The following is an 18,104-nucleotide window of genomic DNA, read 5'->3' on the forward strand; positions in this document are numbered from 1 at the left end:
AACTGGTTTTCTTCTATTCCTTGTTGCCCTCTCTAAAAAATCTTGTTCAACATCATTTGTTTCATTTCCCGGTGACCCGGTCTCGTTTAAACTGCTTGAGGATACATCTTGATTGATATCACCATTGTTTTGTTCATCATTTTGTACAGGTCCTTGGTCTTCACTACCTTCTTCGTTTTCTTCTTCTTCCCAATCTAGAACACCAGCTTATCTTCTCATGACAGTTGATTATATCTCATTGGAAAATAAGTCAATCTGGTTGTAATTACTGATTGAATGACGCGTTTAATCATCTCTTCAATCATACATAGATTAGCATAAAAAACGCAATCACACAATACATAACATTCAGACTGAATGTTCTGTATACAGATGTCATGACATCGGGTCTGACATCTCAGTAAAATACTGCACATTCTCATTTTAAACACCCTGCAGGTACATGTTATCTTATGTTAAGACAACACTTGTGACAACTTGTGAATATTCTAGGTTTTACTAAAATTGCTGCCAACACATAGAACCAACAAACTCCCCCTTTGACAAATTTTGGCTAAAATATACATCAGACCATTTGTTCACAAGAGTAAAAAAAACACATCAGCAGTTTAGCAGCAGAAGTAATAAAACACACATTTACTAGCTAAAATAGAAACTAGTAAACACATATTAAACACATATGTGCTTATTCTCCCCCTCAGACTATTCAACACAGACATCTCCTTCAACAACACCTGTAACATACATCACCCCATCTGACATCACCTTCAACATCACCTGTACTACACACAACATCCTTTTCAACAACATTTGTCATCTGTTTATAGCATAGCTACTTTAGCTACAACTTCTTTAGCTACTTCTCCCCCTTTTTAGCCAAAAGAGACCAAAGAGACCATTGAGACAAAATAAATGTCTATTAGTCAAAGAGAATGTCACATAGAATGTCAAAACATATTGTTAGGTGTTACAGAACTATAAATATACACAGCTTAGCAAGCTGAGATAAAAAGAATCCAGGGAAATAAAAAAGAACCCAAGAAATACATCAAGGCATCAAAACATGACTGCCAAAAAAACCATCAGAACATCCAGAACAACACATCATCATAAAAGTGGGGAGCAATCTTCAACAAAACTCAGTCAGAGGAGCTAGCATCTTCATCAACTTCAGAACCTGAACTGCCACTTGATTCATCTTGAGATTCAGACCTCTCATTAGAGGTGTGGGCTTCTGTTTCCTTGGCTTGTCCAACATTATCTCTATCACCTTGCTCTAAGCTTTCAATCAGAGCCTCCAAAGCTTCTTTTCTGGCTTTTGCCACCCTTATCCCGGTCTCCAAATCCTTATAGGTCTCTTTCAGTTCAGCAATCAGACCACCTTAAGAGGCTGGCTTCTTCACAGCAGATGTCATGACAATGTCATTGACATGACTGCCTTCAAATAATTTGTAATGAACTGACAGGGGAGGTTTTCTTCTACAAGGAAGATCATCTGTGCTCAGAATTCCAGGTTGCTAGCTCAGGATTATCCCATAAATCATTGAGGGAAAAGTTATGGGCAGCTTCACTGCATTTGTAGAAGCATGTTTGACAATTTGTTCAAACATGAATCTTCCATAATCAAAATTAAGCTTGGTTCCAACAACAAATATGAACCTTCCAAGAGTATTTGAGATTGTAGAGATGTGATTGGTTGGTACCCAGTTTGCTGACCCTATCTTGTGCAAGATAGCATATTTCATAGTTAGCTTTCCAGCAGGAAGATGCTTCTTGCTAGGCCACTCCTTGACCTGTCTAGCAGTTATTTCCCTACAGACCTCATTGTCTGTGGCTTCTAGTTCACAAGCACCTTCTGTTCCTATTCCTAGGAACCTATTAATCACAGTTGGGGAAAAATTTATACACTTCCCTCTAACAAACACCTTACAAAACTCTTTGCTGTTTTTATCTGCAATGTCCTCAGGGATGTTCACCACAAATTCTTTAACCAGACCTTCAAAACACTGAGATAGCCCAGTAACAGTTTTCATTAATCCATCAGATTTAATCAGGTCCATGACCTCTTTAACCTCCACATCATCCTTGCCCAGTTCTCTTTCCACATCCACTCTCATTTGGATTACAAACTTCCATTTTGCTGCTCCATCTTCAAGATGGAAGGAAATATTATCCAGGTGTACAACAACAACTTTTGCAGGGGATTTTCTAATAGTTTTCCTCTTGACAGGAGATATGTCAGGGACATCTTCTTCAACATCTTCATCTGAGTCAGAACTTTCTCTTACTTTTCTCTTCTTCACCTCCACTTTACTCCAAGACTTTGAGGGGCCTACAGCAGTAGCCTTCTTAGCAGTTTTGGCTGTCATCATCTCAGCCACAGACCTACCCTTTCTGGTCTTCATCCTCTTAGCAACACTTGGCTTCAAGTGATGAAGCAAGCTATCATCTTCATCATCCGAGCTCTCATCTTCCAGGTCAATCACCTTCTTAGCAGAGTCATGCTTCTTAGACTGAGAAGCATCTACAAATTTTTTACTAGGAAAGGTTTTCCCTAAAGAGCACAATCCTTCAACAACTATATCTTTTTCATACCTAGATGACTCATCATCTTTCTCATTGTGAGGTCCAACCTCAGGAGAGGGGTCCCTTCTCGATAGAGGAGTAGAAACTCCCTTTATAGAGTGTCCTTCATTAAGGATCCTCGTGACAAGATTTCTAATGACACGATCAGTATGATGCATGTCATCCTTAGAGCTAGGGGTATTAAAATTGTTACCTTGAGTATGGCCTGCAGTGGAGGATGAACCGGGAGCGTCGCCTGGGATGACTGACAGGGGAATCACTTCCAAAATGTCTTCATTAAGAAAGTCCATAGAGGGTGTTCTAGCTTTATGCGCAGGTTTGGTGTTTTTGGAACCAGATGGTGAAGGATGTTGTGACATCTTGTTGTTCTTGTGGAAAGTTTTCTATTGCCCTAGCAGAGAAGGTTGATGAAGTTGAAGGAAGGTGGAAATGTTTGAGCAGAGGTTGCGTGTGAAAATGCTATAGATGGAATTTCCAATACTAGGTGATGATTTACCATAAATGGGGCACTTTCTTTTAAGTGGGCAGACAATATTTTTATTACCTTTTCCACTCCAAATTAATTGCTATAAATTCTCATAGATACAAATCCCTAATTTCCCTCTTAGACATTCAAATTGATTAGCATCCAAAGCCTTTGTAAATATATCAGCTAATTGCATTTCAGTAGTAACATGCTCCAGAGCTATGATTTTCTCTTCCACTAGTTCTCTAATAAAATGATGACGAATATCAATGTGTTTTGTCATGCTGTGCTGAATAGGATTCTTAGAAATATTTATAGCACTCAGGTTGTCACAATACAATGTCATGACATCTTGCGTTACATTGTATTCAGTCAGCATCTGTTTCATCCAAACCAGTTGAGAACAACTACTTTCAGCTGCTATGTATTCAACTTCAGCAGCGGACAGAGACACAAAATTTTATTTCTTACTAAACCATGATATTAAGTTGTTCCCCAAGAAGAAACATCCTCCATATATGCTTTTCCTATCATCAACACTTCCAACCCGGTCAACATCACAATATCCAGTCAGCATAGATCCAGATCCATGAGTATACAACATCCCATAGTCACTGGTGCCATTGACATATTTCAGTATCCCTTTCACTTGGTTTATGTGACTGACTTTTGGTTCAGCTTGATATCTAGCACAAACACCTACAACAAAAGCAATGTCAGGTCTGCTTGCTGTGAGATATAGCAGACTTTTTATCATGCTCTTGTAGAGGCTTTGATCTACACTAACACTATTTTCATCTTTGGAGACTTTCAGATATGTAGGAGCAGGTGTTCTTTTATGATTTGCATTCTCCATGCCAAACTTCTTAACAATATTTTTGGCATATTTGTTTTGAGATAGAAAGATAGAGTCTTCCATCTGCTTGACTTGTAGCCCAAGAAAATAGGTCAGCTCTCCAACAAGGCTCATTTCAAATTCAGACTGCATGTGTTTAACAAAATATTCGACCATCTGATCTGACATCCCACCTGTAGCACCTCAAATTTGCACCTCCCATTTGTATATACATTTCATTTTTAGGTCATTAATATTGCATTCACATTGCATAGTCCATTGCATGTCATCAGTCAAAACTGATTAGGAGAATCCACCTGTGCAAGAGAGCAAGGGTTTTTCCATGAGACAAAGGCCCTATGGTTGTTCTAGAGAGCTTACATTACCCAAGGATCATTTTGAAGCAACTTGACCAAAGGCTAGAGGCTCAGAAGTCCACAGTGCATGACCAAGTCATCTGGGGCCCATAAAAGTCAACTGCAAGTCAACTGAGGGCTAAGAGGTGGAGAAATGATTTGAAACACTTCATTCATGTCTAAAAGAGGTTTATTCAACATGTCAAACTCATACCTTGAAGATTTTGAAGCCAGATCAAAAGTTTCCCAAAATGGAAAGTGACATGTAATTTCAAGTTTCCAAAAATGGCAAGTTTTTGGACCAACTTCAACTTGACTTTCCAACATCAAAGAAGCTTCAAATGAAATTTTTTCCAACATGAAAGTTGAAAATCTTTCTCTCCCATTTCCAAAAAGTCCAAGATCATGAGCATCTGATGAATGGTTGAGGAGATATGACTAAATCATGGAAAAGTGTGCTTGAAACTTCAAATGGCCATATCTTTTGAACCAAGACTCCAAAAGATCAAGCCATTGATTGCAAAATTTGGTGAAGAGTTGAGTATATGAAGATCATGAACATGATGATAGAGATTCAAATTTAATCAAGATCTAGTTCATCTCAAGCTTTAATTTCAACTTCAGAGGTGTTAACAAGGTTGATAGAAGGGATTTGGATGCTTTTGGACACTTGAATCCACCACTGCCATTGTTGAAGCTTCAAGAAGGTGCAATTTTCGAACCATTTAATTCTGAAATTTATGTACATATTCTTGTAGGTCTTGCTTCGCTGATCGTTTTGATATAAATTTCGTGCGATTTGGATAAAAATTGAGTGAGATATGATGATTTCAAGTTTAGATCTAGAAACTTCTTTGATTTGATTCAGAAAATCCATGGAGATTTAGGCTTAGATAATATGATATTTGAATTCTACATTGAAAGAGCTTTCCAACGATATATAATTTGTAAAATTCTGGACGTTTCTGGAAATTCCGAAAAATTGCGCATGAATGTTCATCATCTTCATCTTCATCTTCATGAAGAAGATGAAGATCTTCATAATATGCAAGGCGCTAGGGTTCTTGTCCAAGAACGCGCCCAGAACTTGTTAGATCCGCGTACCTCACTTCGATTCCTGCTTCAGGCGTTTTTGGAATTTATTTTTCACTTTTGCCATGCTATGCCATTTTTATTTCACATTTTTTCATCAACTTGTAAAAATCATAGTAAATTGAAAAATGATCCAATTCACTCCCAATTTTTTGCAAAATGATCCTTGTTTTGTCTAGTTTTTTATGATCATGAATTTGCAAGTTGTGACTGGCTGGAAATTTATTTGCTCTAGGTTTATTGAACACATGTGCATTTGTGACCTTGCCTTACTCTTTCCTTTGTGAAATGCTTGATTTTAATCCAATGAACTTGAAATTTTACATGCTGATTCTAGACACATTGATGGATGTTTTGGTTTTGGTTTGGTATTTTTCTCATTCACCATTTCTGTTTTATGCTTGTGTTAACATGGTGTGACAATTTGTGTCACACATTTGATTGTCCAACTTGTGCAATTTCATTTCCATGCCAAATGAACTTGGATGCTTTTGATTTTTTGTATGATGATCATGTTAGATGTGTTGAATACTCATGAATATTTCAAGAATTATTTGAATCATGTCTGTTTTGTTTTGGAATTTTCATTCATGATGTCCATATATGAGCTTTGAAATTGCCTTTGACTTCTTTTGATCATGAAATGCTTTTGCTTAATGATTTTGATGTGAGCCTTTTTAAGACATGTCAATATGTGTTTGAAGTTGCATTGTGTTGAATTTCAGCTCCTGTTTTAATTTTTTTCTTCACCTTTGACCCTAGGCTTTGACCTAGTGGTTTGTTGCTTACATGTGAGCTTTGAATTTCAGGTTCAAGCATCCAAATTCCATGGTTGATGATGCTTCATCATTTGGATGTTGATATTTGCTTTTGATTGCTAACACTTGCTGTTTTGTAGGTTGATGATAACTCATTTGAGTTTGCCTTATGGCTTTTGTGTTGTACATTGGGATTGTCTGTTGGTTATTAACTGTTGATTGTTTGTCTGAAAGTTGTACTGATTGGTTTAGCTGTTTCCACAGGTACCTAAGTTGCTTTAAGTTCATTTGAACTTTGCTTTGCTTGCTTGTGGTTGGCATACCACTGAGGTATAATTCCTTGATCTTCATGTAGTCTGGAAGACCTGTCATGTTACCTTGGCAGACACCTGTCTGAAGCCCTCCTTAAGAGGCAATGTTTGTGGTTGTTTAATTTTGTGCCAAGCAGGTAAAGTCCTCTTGAGAGGCAATTGGCAGATAAAAGGGATGTGCAATCCATCCCCTGATATTCAGTTGTGTCATTCACTTTGCTCACACACCATGTGTTGATGCATCTTGAATAAGAACCCAAGATCTTGTTGTGTCAGTAATGTGGAGAAGAGTTCCCTCATTCTGAACTCCCACACTTTCTATTTTGAGTCAAGCTCTCCCAGGTCAGGGATAAGAGCTATGAGGCATAACCCTCATCTCCCATTTCATCTGCTTCACCCTAACTCTCAATGTTAGGGTTAAGAGCTAAAAACACCCCATTCCAGTTGGCTTGTTTCTACAACCTAGCCTTGTATGAGCCAATTGTTTGCCTATAGTGTGTGTGCTTGCTTTATTGTGCTTGTATTTGTTTGACTGTGCTGTTTAGGATAGCTTGCTTCCTGTGCAAGCTAGGATAGAAACCTCAACATAGGGATCGCATGCATGACAACTTCTAGGCTTGAGTCGTAGTCTCCCTAGTAGTCTGTTATCTCCCTTTGTCTCTGGTTAGGTTAGAAGTTCTTTCCCTGTTTAGGGGAACTACGTAGCCCTGATCCTCATACCAGATGAGGTACGTAGGCAGGAGATGAGCTGATCTCTCCGGGAAACCTTTTTCTTTTTCAACCCTTTGTGTGTGTTTGGAGTCTGACATAAGTCCAGCGATTGGCAGTCGGTTTCCTGTGTGTGTTTGTTTGTCGTGTGCTTGGAGTCTGATGTAAGTCCAGCGATTGGCATTTGGTTTCCAGTGTGTGTTTGCTGGTTCGGAGTCTGATGTAAGTCCAGCGATTGGCATTCGGTTTCCATGTTTGCCTGTTTGTGTGGAGTCTGACGTAAGTCCAGCGATTGGCAGTCGGTTTCCTGTGTGGTTTTGTTTGGCGTGCGTTAGCCGAGCTACGAGTGCTCTGATTCTTCTCCGGTCAGAGAAGATACGTATGCATAGGATGTGACATCCTAGCGAGCACGTTTCCCCGGTCCCGAACTACGTCGACTCTGATGTTTGTGCTTGACAGACTACGTAGGCCCAGGATGCGATATCCTGCCGAGTCCCGTTTCTTTTATCTTTCTGTGTTTGCTTCCAGCCTCGTGCAGTGTTTGAGCAGTTTTTAGCAACCTTTCTTCTATTCTTTTGTGCGTGGATCCCGTCGAGTACGACGGATGCGTAGGGGTGCTAATACCTTCCCTTCTTATAACCGACTCCCGATCCCATCTCTCTCTGGTCGCGAGACCATGTCTTTTCCAGGTTTACTTCGAGCGTTTCCTTTCCCTCCTTTGGGATAAATAACGCACGGTGGCGGCTCTGTTGTTTTGTTTTCCCGCCAGTTTTTCGCGTAATGCCACAGCTGGCGACTCTGCTGGGGACTATCCCAAGAAGTTGACCTTTTGCTGGTCCATCTTCCCTAAGCGAGTCACTCCTAGCGCTCTTTAGGATAGGGTTTGGTTGCTTTTACTGTTTCATTTATTGCATTTATTTGTTTATGTTTGCATTTATGTTTGCATGCATCATATTTTCATCTGTGCTGGCTGTGTGTTTGTCTCTCTGTGGGGTGGGAGTTACAAGAGGTAAAAGGCCCAATACCCAGGCTATGAGTGAACTCTAGGACACCTAGGAATAGAGTGATTCTTGGGAAGCGGGTGGTATTGCGCCACTTAGCGGAACATGATATCACGAGCAGTTCAGATCCTGATGGGGTATTATCGGTACATACATCTGGTGTGTACATGATGATATTCTATGAAAGGGTTGTTTATCCTGGGTTTCTCTTGACTTTATCCTGGCCTAGATGACACCCGTGAGTGGGGAGGGAAATGAATCATTACAGGTACAGTTGGTGACTATTGATCAGTTGGTGACTATTGATCTGTTGGTGACTCTTGGCTCCTGTTGGTGACTTGGTTCAGAGATATATGGGTACCAGATAACTTTGGGTCTCAGATGACTTTGTGGTTCCGAATTCAAGCCGAAGCTTTGAACCTGTGCTCCGTGATACATAGCCAACCAGTCGTGTTTACATCATTTGCATCATAGCATGTTTATTTTCGAAAAAAATAATGCAAAAAAAAAAGAGAAAAGAAAAAAGAAAAGAGAAAATAAAAAAGCTAATCTCCTCATGCATATCATTTCTCAGGTTCATTCAGGAGTCTATTCACTGTGAGAGATGGCAGCCGTTCCAGAGTTGAAGAGGAAGACTTGCACCTACAGTTTTCACCGTGAGCCATTGACGTCTTTGATAGAGTTGAGCAACTTTGTGACCGGAGGTAATCAGAAGGTGTTTGTTGATCAGTATGGGGATTTGTTGACACTGTTGAAGATGGTGGTAGATCCAGTACCGTTGTAGACTCTTCTACAGTTCTATGACCCAGAGCTCCGTTGTTTCACCTTCCAGGATTATCAGTTAGCGCCCACTCTTGAGGAGTACTCCATTCTGATGAATGTCCCGATCAGATATCAGGTTCCCTTCTTAGATGTGCCAAAGGAGGTTGATTTCAGAGTCATTGCCAGAGCTCTTCATTTGAGTATCAAAGAAGTGAGTGACAATTGGAAGTCAAGTGGTGATGTGGTGGGGTTGCCTTTGAAGTACTTAGTGAGGATGGCTAAAGAAGAAGCAAAGAAGGGAAATTGGGAAGCTTTTCATGCTCAGTTGGCTATTATGATTTATGGGATTGTGTTGTTCCCGAGTATGCCTAATTTTGTGGACTTTGCTACTGTCACTATTTTCCTTGGAGGAAACCCAGTTCCTACTTTGTTAGCTGACACTTACTATGCTATACACAGCAGGCATGGTAAGGGTGGAGCCATCAGATGCTGTCTCCCTTTATTGCTCAGATGGTTCTTGTCTCTTCTGCCAACCAGTGGACCTTTTGTGGATGCTCAGAGCACTCATAAGTGGACTCAGAGGATTATGTCTCTTACCTCCTATGATATCAGGTGGCAATCTTACCGGATGGATGTGCGTAATGTCATCATGAGTTGTGGAGCGTTTCGTAATGTGCCACTCATAGGGACTAAGGGTTGCATCAATTACATCCCGGTTCTTTCTCTTCGCCAGTTGGGGTTTGTGATGAATGGAAGACCACTAGATGCTGAGATAGCTGAAAGTGTGTATTTTGAGAAGCGGAGTGACCCTGCTAGATTGGAGCAAGTAGGAAGAGCTTGGAAGACCATTGGTGTCAAGGATGGAGCTGTGTTAGGGAAGAAGTTTGCAGTTGCTATGCCTGATTACATTGATTGGGTCAGGAATAGAGTTGAGACTTTGTTGTTACCCTATGATAGGATGGAGCCATTGCAAGAGCAACCACCTTTGATCCTTGCTGAGAATGTGCCTGCTGAGCAGTACAAGCAAGCCTTGATGGAGAATCGTCGGTTGAAAGAGAAGGAACAAGATACCCAGATGGAGCTTTACAAAGCCAAAGCTGACAAGTTGAACTTGGCTCATCAACTCAAAGGCATGCAGGGTGAAGATGCTAGCAAATTGAAGAGCAAGAAGAGGTCCTATGAGGAGATAGAGACATTGCTGAATGAAGAACACCGTGAGTGCTTGAGGATGCGGAAAGCCGAGGCTAATTATCAGAAGAAGATAAGGGACTTGGAAAAGCAACTGAGGCACAAAGACGTCCAATTGAAGAAGGAGGTAGACTTGAGACATGCATCAGAGAGTCATCTTGGAGGAGAAGTTGTGGAGCTCAGAAGACAACTGAAGGAGAAGCTCACTCCTTTGCCAGAGTGTTCAGAATGTGACCTGTTGATAGACCAGTGCCAGTACCTGAAGACTCTCATTCCTGGAGGACATCTTTCCTAGCTTGTATCTGTTGTTTATGTTGAGAATCACCTCCAGGCTTGTTGGATGGGATTCATTGTTGTACTCTGATCATTTGGATCTTTGTCTGAATATTGTTGTATGATCCTTGTTGCTCATGTCTATAGATGAGATTGTTGATGTTTCGCCTTGTGCTCATTATCCTGTGTAGGATGCTTCTTTGTTGTTTATTGTAGGTTGCCATTTCTTGAAAGATGAATTAGGATCTTGAATGCCTGAGAAATGAACATATCATGTGCATCATACGCATCATTAACATCATACACATATCATTTTGCATTACAGATGTTCTTGAACGAGGCTTCTCACTCTGGTTCCTGTTTTAGGCAGGATTGCTGATCAACGTCCGCACCGCTACGCAACCCGACTGAATCAAAAGAGGAATATGGACCAAGTGCAAGCAAAGTTGGCTGAGATGAGGGCTAACATGGCCCAATTCATGACCATGATGCAAGGGGTCGTTCAAGGGCAAGAGGAGCTGCGTGCCTTAGCCTAGAGACAGGAAGCCGTGCTCCCACCTGCCAGTCGTGCTTCGCCAGTGGGTGTTCTTGTGAATGATAATGCTGCTGCTGCTGCTCCCGTCAATGATTATGCTGTGGGTGATGAATTGAGGGGAATCAGAATCAATCGACAGCCTCTTGCTGCAGAGACTGTTAATGCTAGAATGACTCGTGCTCCGGTTCGCCATCCTGCTCCGCTGGTTGACAGGCAGGAGGATATGTTTACCTTGCTCAGTGATGAAGACGAGGTTGGAAGAGTTGAAGAAAGGGACAGAAAAGTTGATGCCCTAGCTGAGAAGATCAGAGCCATGGAGTGTCAGAATTCTCTGGGGTTTGATGTGACAAATATGGGTTTGGTTGAGGGATTGAGAATTCCTTATAAGTTCAAAGCGCCTTCCTTTGACAAATACAACGGTACCTCTTATCCTCGCACCCATGTGCAGGCTTACTACAGGAAGATCTCTGCCTATACGGACGATGAGAAGATGTGGATGTATTTTTTCCAGGATAGCTTGTCTGGAGCTTCCTTGGATTGGTACATGGAGTTGAAAAGAGAATCCATCAGAAGATGGAGAGATCTGGGGGAAGCCTTTTTGAGGCAATACAAACACAATATGGACATGGCTCCAAGCCGGACTCAGTTATAGAGCTTATGTCAAAAATCAGGAGAAAGTTTCAAAGAGTACGCCCAGAGATGGCGGGAATTAGCTGCAAGGGTGCAACCCCCTATGCTGGAGAGGGAGTTGACCGATATGTTTATTGGAACATTACAAGGAGTGTTTATGGACCGGATGGGGAGTTGCCCGTTCGGTAGTTTCTCTGATGTGGTGATTTGTGGGGAGAGGACAGAAAGCCTCATTAAAGCCGGAAAGATTCAGGATGTTGGTTCTTCGTCCTCAAAGAAACCATTTTCTGGGGCACCTCGCCGAAGGGAAGGTGAAACTAATGCTGTGCACAGTAGAAGAAATATGAACAGAGGCCAGTACCGCCAGGTTGCTGCTGTAACTATCCCAACACCTCAGCCACGACAACAGCAACAACAAAGAGCACCACCACCACAACAACAACAACAACATCCATTTCAGCCAAGACAGAGAATGCCGGATCGTCGCTTCGACCCGTTACCTATGACATATGCTGAGTTGCTGCCCGAGTTGCTCAGACTGGGGTTTGTTGAGTTGCGTACAATGGCTCCGTTGACAAAGATACCTGCTGGGTATGATGCCAATGTTCGTTGTGACTTCCATTCCGGTGCACCGGGGCACCATATTGAAAACTGTCGGGCTTTTCATCATAAGGTCCAGGACTTGATTGACGCCAAAACAATCAATTTTGCTCCTGTGCCTAATGTTGTGAACAACCCTATGCCTCAGCATGGTATGCATATGGTAAATAATGTGGAAGGCAAGGAAGCCTTGGATTTGGTGGTTAACGTTGATGAGATTCAGACACCATTGCTGGTTGTAAAAGAGCGTCTGCTGAATGAGGGAGTGTTCCCGGGCTGTGATAAGGGCTGTTCAGACTGTGCTGATTCAGAGAATGGCTGTATGAAGTTGAAGAATGGTATCGAGGGTTTGATTAATGAGGGTTGTTTGCAGTTTGCTAGGGCCGTGAAAGATAATGGGATGGTGTCAACCGTCACCATTTATTTCAAACCATCTGAGGGTTCTGGACGTGGCCAGAGAACTGTTAATGCACCAGTGACCGTTGGTACTCCTGTTACCATTTCTGCTCCAGTAACTGTCAGTGCTCCCACTACTATTGCCGTGTCTGGTAGAATGGCTGTTGAGAATAGTAGGGCTGTGCCGTGGAAGTATGATAATGCCTACCGCAACAACAGAAGGTCAGAAAGTCAGATCCGGCTAGTTAATCAGTCTCCAGTGACTATTGGTTTGCCGAGTAGAGCTCCTGTGACTGTTGGTCCGGTTGTGGACAATGTAGGGGGACCAGGAGGTTTCACATGAAGCGGTCGTTTGTTTGCACCGCAGCCTTTGAGAGACAACAATGCTGAGGCTCTCGCCAAAGCAAAGGGTAAGCAAGGTGCGGTTGAGGAAGAACCCGTGCAGAAGGAGGCGCCTGAGGGTTCGTTTGAGAAAGATGTGGAGGAGTTTATGAAGATTATTAAGAAGAGTGACTACAAGATCGTAGATCAGCTGAATCAAACTCCGTCCAAGATTTCCATACTCTCATTGTTATTGTGCTCTGAAGCACACCGTAACGCCTTGCTGAAAATGTTGAATCTGGCTTACGTGCCTCAAGAGATCTCTGTCAACCAATTGGAGGGGGTTATTGCTAATGTGAGCACGAGGCATGGTTTGGGGTTCACAGACTTGGATCTGACGCCTGAAGGTCGCAACCATAACAAGGCCCTGCATATCACTATGGAGTGTAAGGGTGCAGTGTTGTCTCATGTGCTGGTTGATACGGGATCCTCGTTGAATGTATTGCCCAAGAAGATTTTGAGCAAGATTGATGTTGAAGGGGTTGTCCTCACGCCGAGTGATCTCATTGTTCGTGCATTTGATGGATCCAAACGGTCTGTTTTTGGTGAAGTCACGTTGCCAGTGAAGATTGGCCCGGAGGTGTTTGATATTATCTTCTATGTGATGGACATCCATCCAGCATATAGTTGTTTATTGGGGCGTCCCTGGATACATGCGGCTGGGGCAGTTTCGTCAACTCTCCATCAAAAGCTGAAGTACGTTAAGAACGGTCAGATTGTGACTGTGTGCGGTGAGGAGGATATTCTGGTGAGTCATTTATCCTTTTTCAAGTATGTGGAGGTGGATGGCGAGATCCATGAAACTCTATGCCAGGCGTTTGAGACCGTTGCTCTTGAGAGGGTGGCTTTTGCTGAGCAGAAGAAGCCAAGTGCCTCAATTGCATCCTACAAGCAGGCTATGGAGGTTGTCAACTCGGGCAATGCAGAAGGCTGGGGTAGAATGGTGGACCTGCCCGTCAAAGAAGACAAGTTCGGTATTGGTTATCAACCTCTGCAGGCAGAGCAGGGTGAGCAGAAAGGGCCGAGTACCTTCACCAGCGCTGGGCTGATGAACCATGGTGATGTCTTTGCAGCCGGTAGGGAAGACAGAGACAGTGATTGTGATCTGAACAACTGGGTTCGCCCGTGTGCACCAGGGGAGACGATCAACAACTGGACGGCTGAAGAAGTGGTCCAAGTTACTCTTCAAACAGAGTAATTTTCTTTTGTTTTTCATTTTGCACAAAACCCTATGTTCTGCCCAAGGCGTAGTGGTTCATTGTAGGGCCTCATCATGTTTTTCAATGATATCATTAATAAAGGACGTTTTGCAAACAATTTTGTGATCCCTGTCTTCCTGTTTTGTTTTTATTTTTTCAAAAACAATAAAAATGGCAATGTTTTTTGTTTTTGTGACTTTCTTGAACTCTTTTTCTAAAATAAAGCATTAAACATGCAGAATTGATCTTACGGACTCCACTATAAACAGTTCTGTTATGGCTCAGTATGATTTTAATAATCCCATCTACCAAGCTGAAGAGGAGAGTGAGGAAGATTGTGAACTCCCCAAGGAACTGGTCAGATTATTGAAGCAGGAGGAAAGGGTCATCCAACCTCATCAGGAGGAGTTGGAGATTATTAATCTTGGTACTGAGGACGCCAGAAGAGAGATCAAGATCGGGGCCGCTTTGAAGGAAGATGTCAAGAGAAGGCTGATTGAAATGCTGAGAGAATATGTGGAGATATTCGCCTGGTCGTATCAAGATATGCCTGGGTTGGATACGGATATTGTGGTGCATAGGCTACCTCTCAGAGAAGATTGTCCTTCAGTCAAGCAGAAGCTTCGCACAACTAGTCCTGATATGGCTGCCAAGATCAAGGAAGAGGTTCAGAAGCAGTTGGATGCGGGTTTTCTGTCAGTTACTACTTATCCCCCGTGGGTGGCCAACATCGTTCCCGTGCCGAAGAAGGACGGTAAAGTCAGGATGTGTGTCGATTACCGGGATTTAAACAGAGCCAGTCCGAAAGATGACTTCCCATTACCTCACATTGATGTATTGGTTGATAATACTGCTCAATCCTCGGTTTTCTCTTTCATGGATGGTTTCTCTGGTTATAATCAGATTAAGATGGCGCCAGAGGACATGGAAAAAACGATATTCATCACACCTTGGGGCACGTTCTGCTATAAGGTGATGCCATTTGGGCTGAAGAATGCCGGTGCTACCTATCAGAGGGCTATGACGACTCTCTTTCATGACATGATGCACAAAGAGATTGAAGTGTACGTGGATGATATGATTGCGAAGTCGCAGACAGAAGAGGAGCACCTGGTAAATCTGCAGAAGTTGTTTGAAAGGTTGAGAAAATTCAAATTGAGGCTGAATCCAAACAAGTGTACGTTTGGGGTGAGATCCGGGAAGCTGTTGGGTTTCATTGTCAGTGAGAAAGGGATTGAGGTTGATCCAGCAAAAGTAAAAGCTATTCAAGAAATGCCTGAACCGAAAACTGAGAAGCAGGTTCGTGGGTTTTTAGGGAGATTGAACTACATTGCACGATTTGTATCTCACCTAACTGCCACGTGTGAACCGATATTCAAATTGCTAAGGAAGAATCAAGCAATCAGGTGGAATGATGACTGTCAAAAAGCTTTTGATAAGATAAAAGAGTATTTATAGAAACCTCCAATCCTTGTACCTCCAGTTCCTGGGAGGCCTCTAATAATGTACCTGTCAGTGACTGAGAACTCGATGGGGTGTGTATTGGGACAGCATGACGAGTCTGGTCGAAAAGAGCATGCCATATACTACCTTAGCAAAAAGTTTATCGACTGTGAAATAAAATATTCTCAACTCGAGAAAACTTGCTGTGCTTTGGCCTGGGCTGCTCGCCGACTGAGACAGTATATGTTGAACCATACTACCTTATTGATTTCTAAGATGGATCCAGTGAAATACATCTTTGAGAAGCCGGCTCTCACCGGGCGTGTTGCTCGTTGGCAGATGATCTTAACAGAGTATGATATCCAGTACACGTCGCAGAAGGCCATCAAAGGTAGTATTCTGTCAGACTACCTTGCCGAGCAACCGATCGATGATTATCAGCCGATGATGTTTGAATTCCCTGATGAAGACATCATGTATCTGAAGATGAAAGATTGTGAAGAGCCTCTTGTCGAGGAAGGACCAGATCCTGATGACAAGTGGACACTGATGTTTGATGGGGCTGTGAATGTGAATGGCAACGGTGTTGGGGCAGTGCTTATTAATCCTAAAGGGGCTCATATACCTTTTTCTACCAGGCTGACTTTTGACGTAACCAACAACGAGGCTGAGTATGAAGCTTGCATCATGGGGATAGAAGAAGCCATCGATCTGAGGATCAAAACTCTGGACATATATGGAGATTCCGCTCTAGTGATTAACCAAGTCAATGGAGATTGGAATACCAGTCAGCCGCATTTGATTCCTTACAGAGATTACACCAGAAGGATCTTGACTTTCTTCAAGAAGGTGAAGCTGTATCATGTTCCCCGAGATGAAAATCAGATGGCTGATGCCTTGGCTACTTTGTCGTCTATGATTAAAGTCCATTGGTGGAATCATGTGCCATATGTTGTGGTGAATCGACTCGAGAGGCCTGCGTATGTGTTTGCAGCCGAGTCTATTGTGGATGAGAAGCCGTGGTACTATGATATTAAGAACTTCCTCAAGAGTGAGGAATATCCTGAAGGTGCGTCAAAGAATGATAAGAAAACCCTGAGAAGGCTAGCTGGAAGCTTTTATTTGAATCAGGATGATGTGCTGTACAAGAGGAACTTTGACATGGTTCTGCTCAGATGCGTGGATAGACACGAAGCAGACATGTTGATGCAAGAAGTGCATGAAGGATCTTTTGGTACCCATGCTGGTGGTCATGCAATGTCCAAGAAATTGTTGAGAGCCGGTTATTACTGGATGACTATGGAATCCGATTGTTTCAAGTACGCTCGGAAGTGCCATAAATGCCAGATTTATGCTTATAAGGTGCATGTACCACCAAGCCCTCTGAATGTCATGAATTCGCCTTGGCCATTCGCGATGTGGGGCATTAATATGATTGGAAAGATTGAGCCTACTGCTTCCAATGGACATCGCTTCATCCTGGTTGCGATTGATTACTTCACCAAGTGGGTGGAAGCAGCTTCCTATGCTAATGTTACCAAGCAAGTGGTTGCCCGGTTCATTAAGAAGGAAATCATCTATCGTTATGGGGTTCCTGAGAGAATCATTACTGATAATGGTTCGAATCTCAATAACAAGATGATGAAAGAGCTTTGTAAAGATTTTAAGATCGAACATCACAATTCTTCTCCTTACAGACCAAAGATGAATGGTGCTGTAGAGGCGGCAAACAAGAACATTAAGAAGATTGTGCAAAAGATGGTCGTGACGTACAAGGATTGGCATGAGATGCTGCCTTTCGCTTTGCATGGGTACCGTACCTCAGTACGTACGTCGACCGGGGCAACCCCTTACTCCCTTGTGTATGGTATGGAGGCAGTCCTACCTGTTGAAGTGGAGATTCCCTCTCTGAGAGTCCTGTTGGATGTCAAACTTGATGAAGCTGAGTGGATTCGAACGAGGTTTAATGAGCTGAGCCTTATCGAAGAGACGCGGCTAGCAGCCGTGTGCCATGGGCAGTTGTATCAGAGAAGGATGAAGAAGGCCTTTGATCAGAAAGTGCGTCCTCGAAGCTATCAGACTGGTGATTTAGTTTTGAAGAGGATCCTTCCTCCCGGTACAGATAACAGGGGAAAATGGACTCCTAATTACGAAGGTCCATATGTTGTTAAAAAGGTTTTCTCCGGTGGAGCCTTGATGCTTACAACTATGGATGGTGAAGATTTTCCGTCCCCTGTTAACTCAGATGTAGTCAAAAAATACTTCGCATAAATTGACCCGCTGGACAAAAAGAATAAAAGAGTCCAGGCAAAAAAGGGCATCCCGGCGAACCAAAAAAAGAAAGAAGAAAAGGTTCGGGCAAAAGTTAGGGATAATTTATGCGAAGAATTTGTACACCCGGTAAGTCGAAAACCCGCAAGGGCGGCTTAGGCAAAAATGGGTATCCCGGTGGATTGAAAACCCGAAAGGGCGATCCAGGCAAAAGAGGGATTAGAGCGAAGACTACAGTCTGAGTTATCTGTACTTCACCGTACTTCATCGTCTACCATCTTGAAGGATATGATCGGTCCAATCGTTCTTCTCA

This window comes from Lathyrus oleraceus, chromosome 5 (assembly GCF_024323335.1).
Source record: "Lathyrus oleraceus cultivar Zhongwan6 chromosome 5, CAAS_Psat_ZW6_1.0, whole genome shotgun sequence".
In the NCBI taxonomy this organism is placed as follows: domain Eukaryota; kingdom Viridiplantae; phylum Streptophyta; class Magnoliopsida; order Fabales; family Fabaceae; genus Lathyrus; species Lathyrus oleraceus.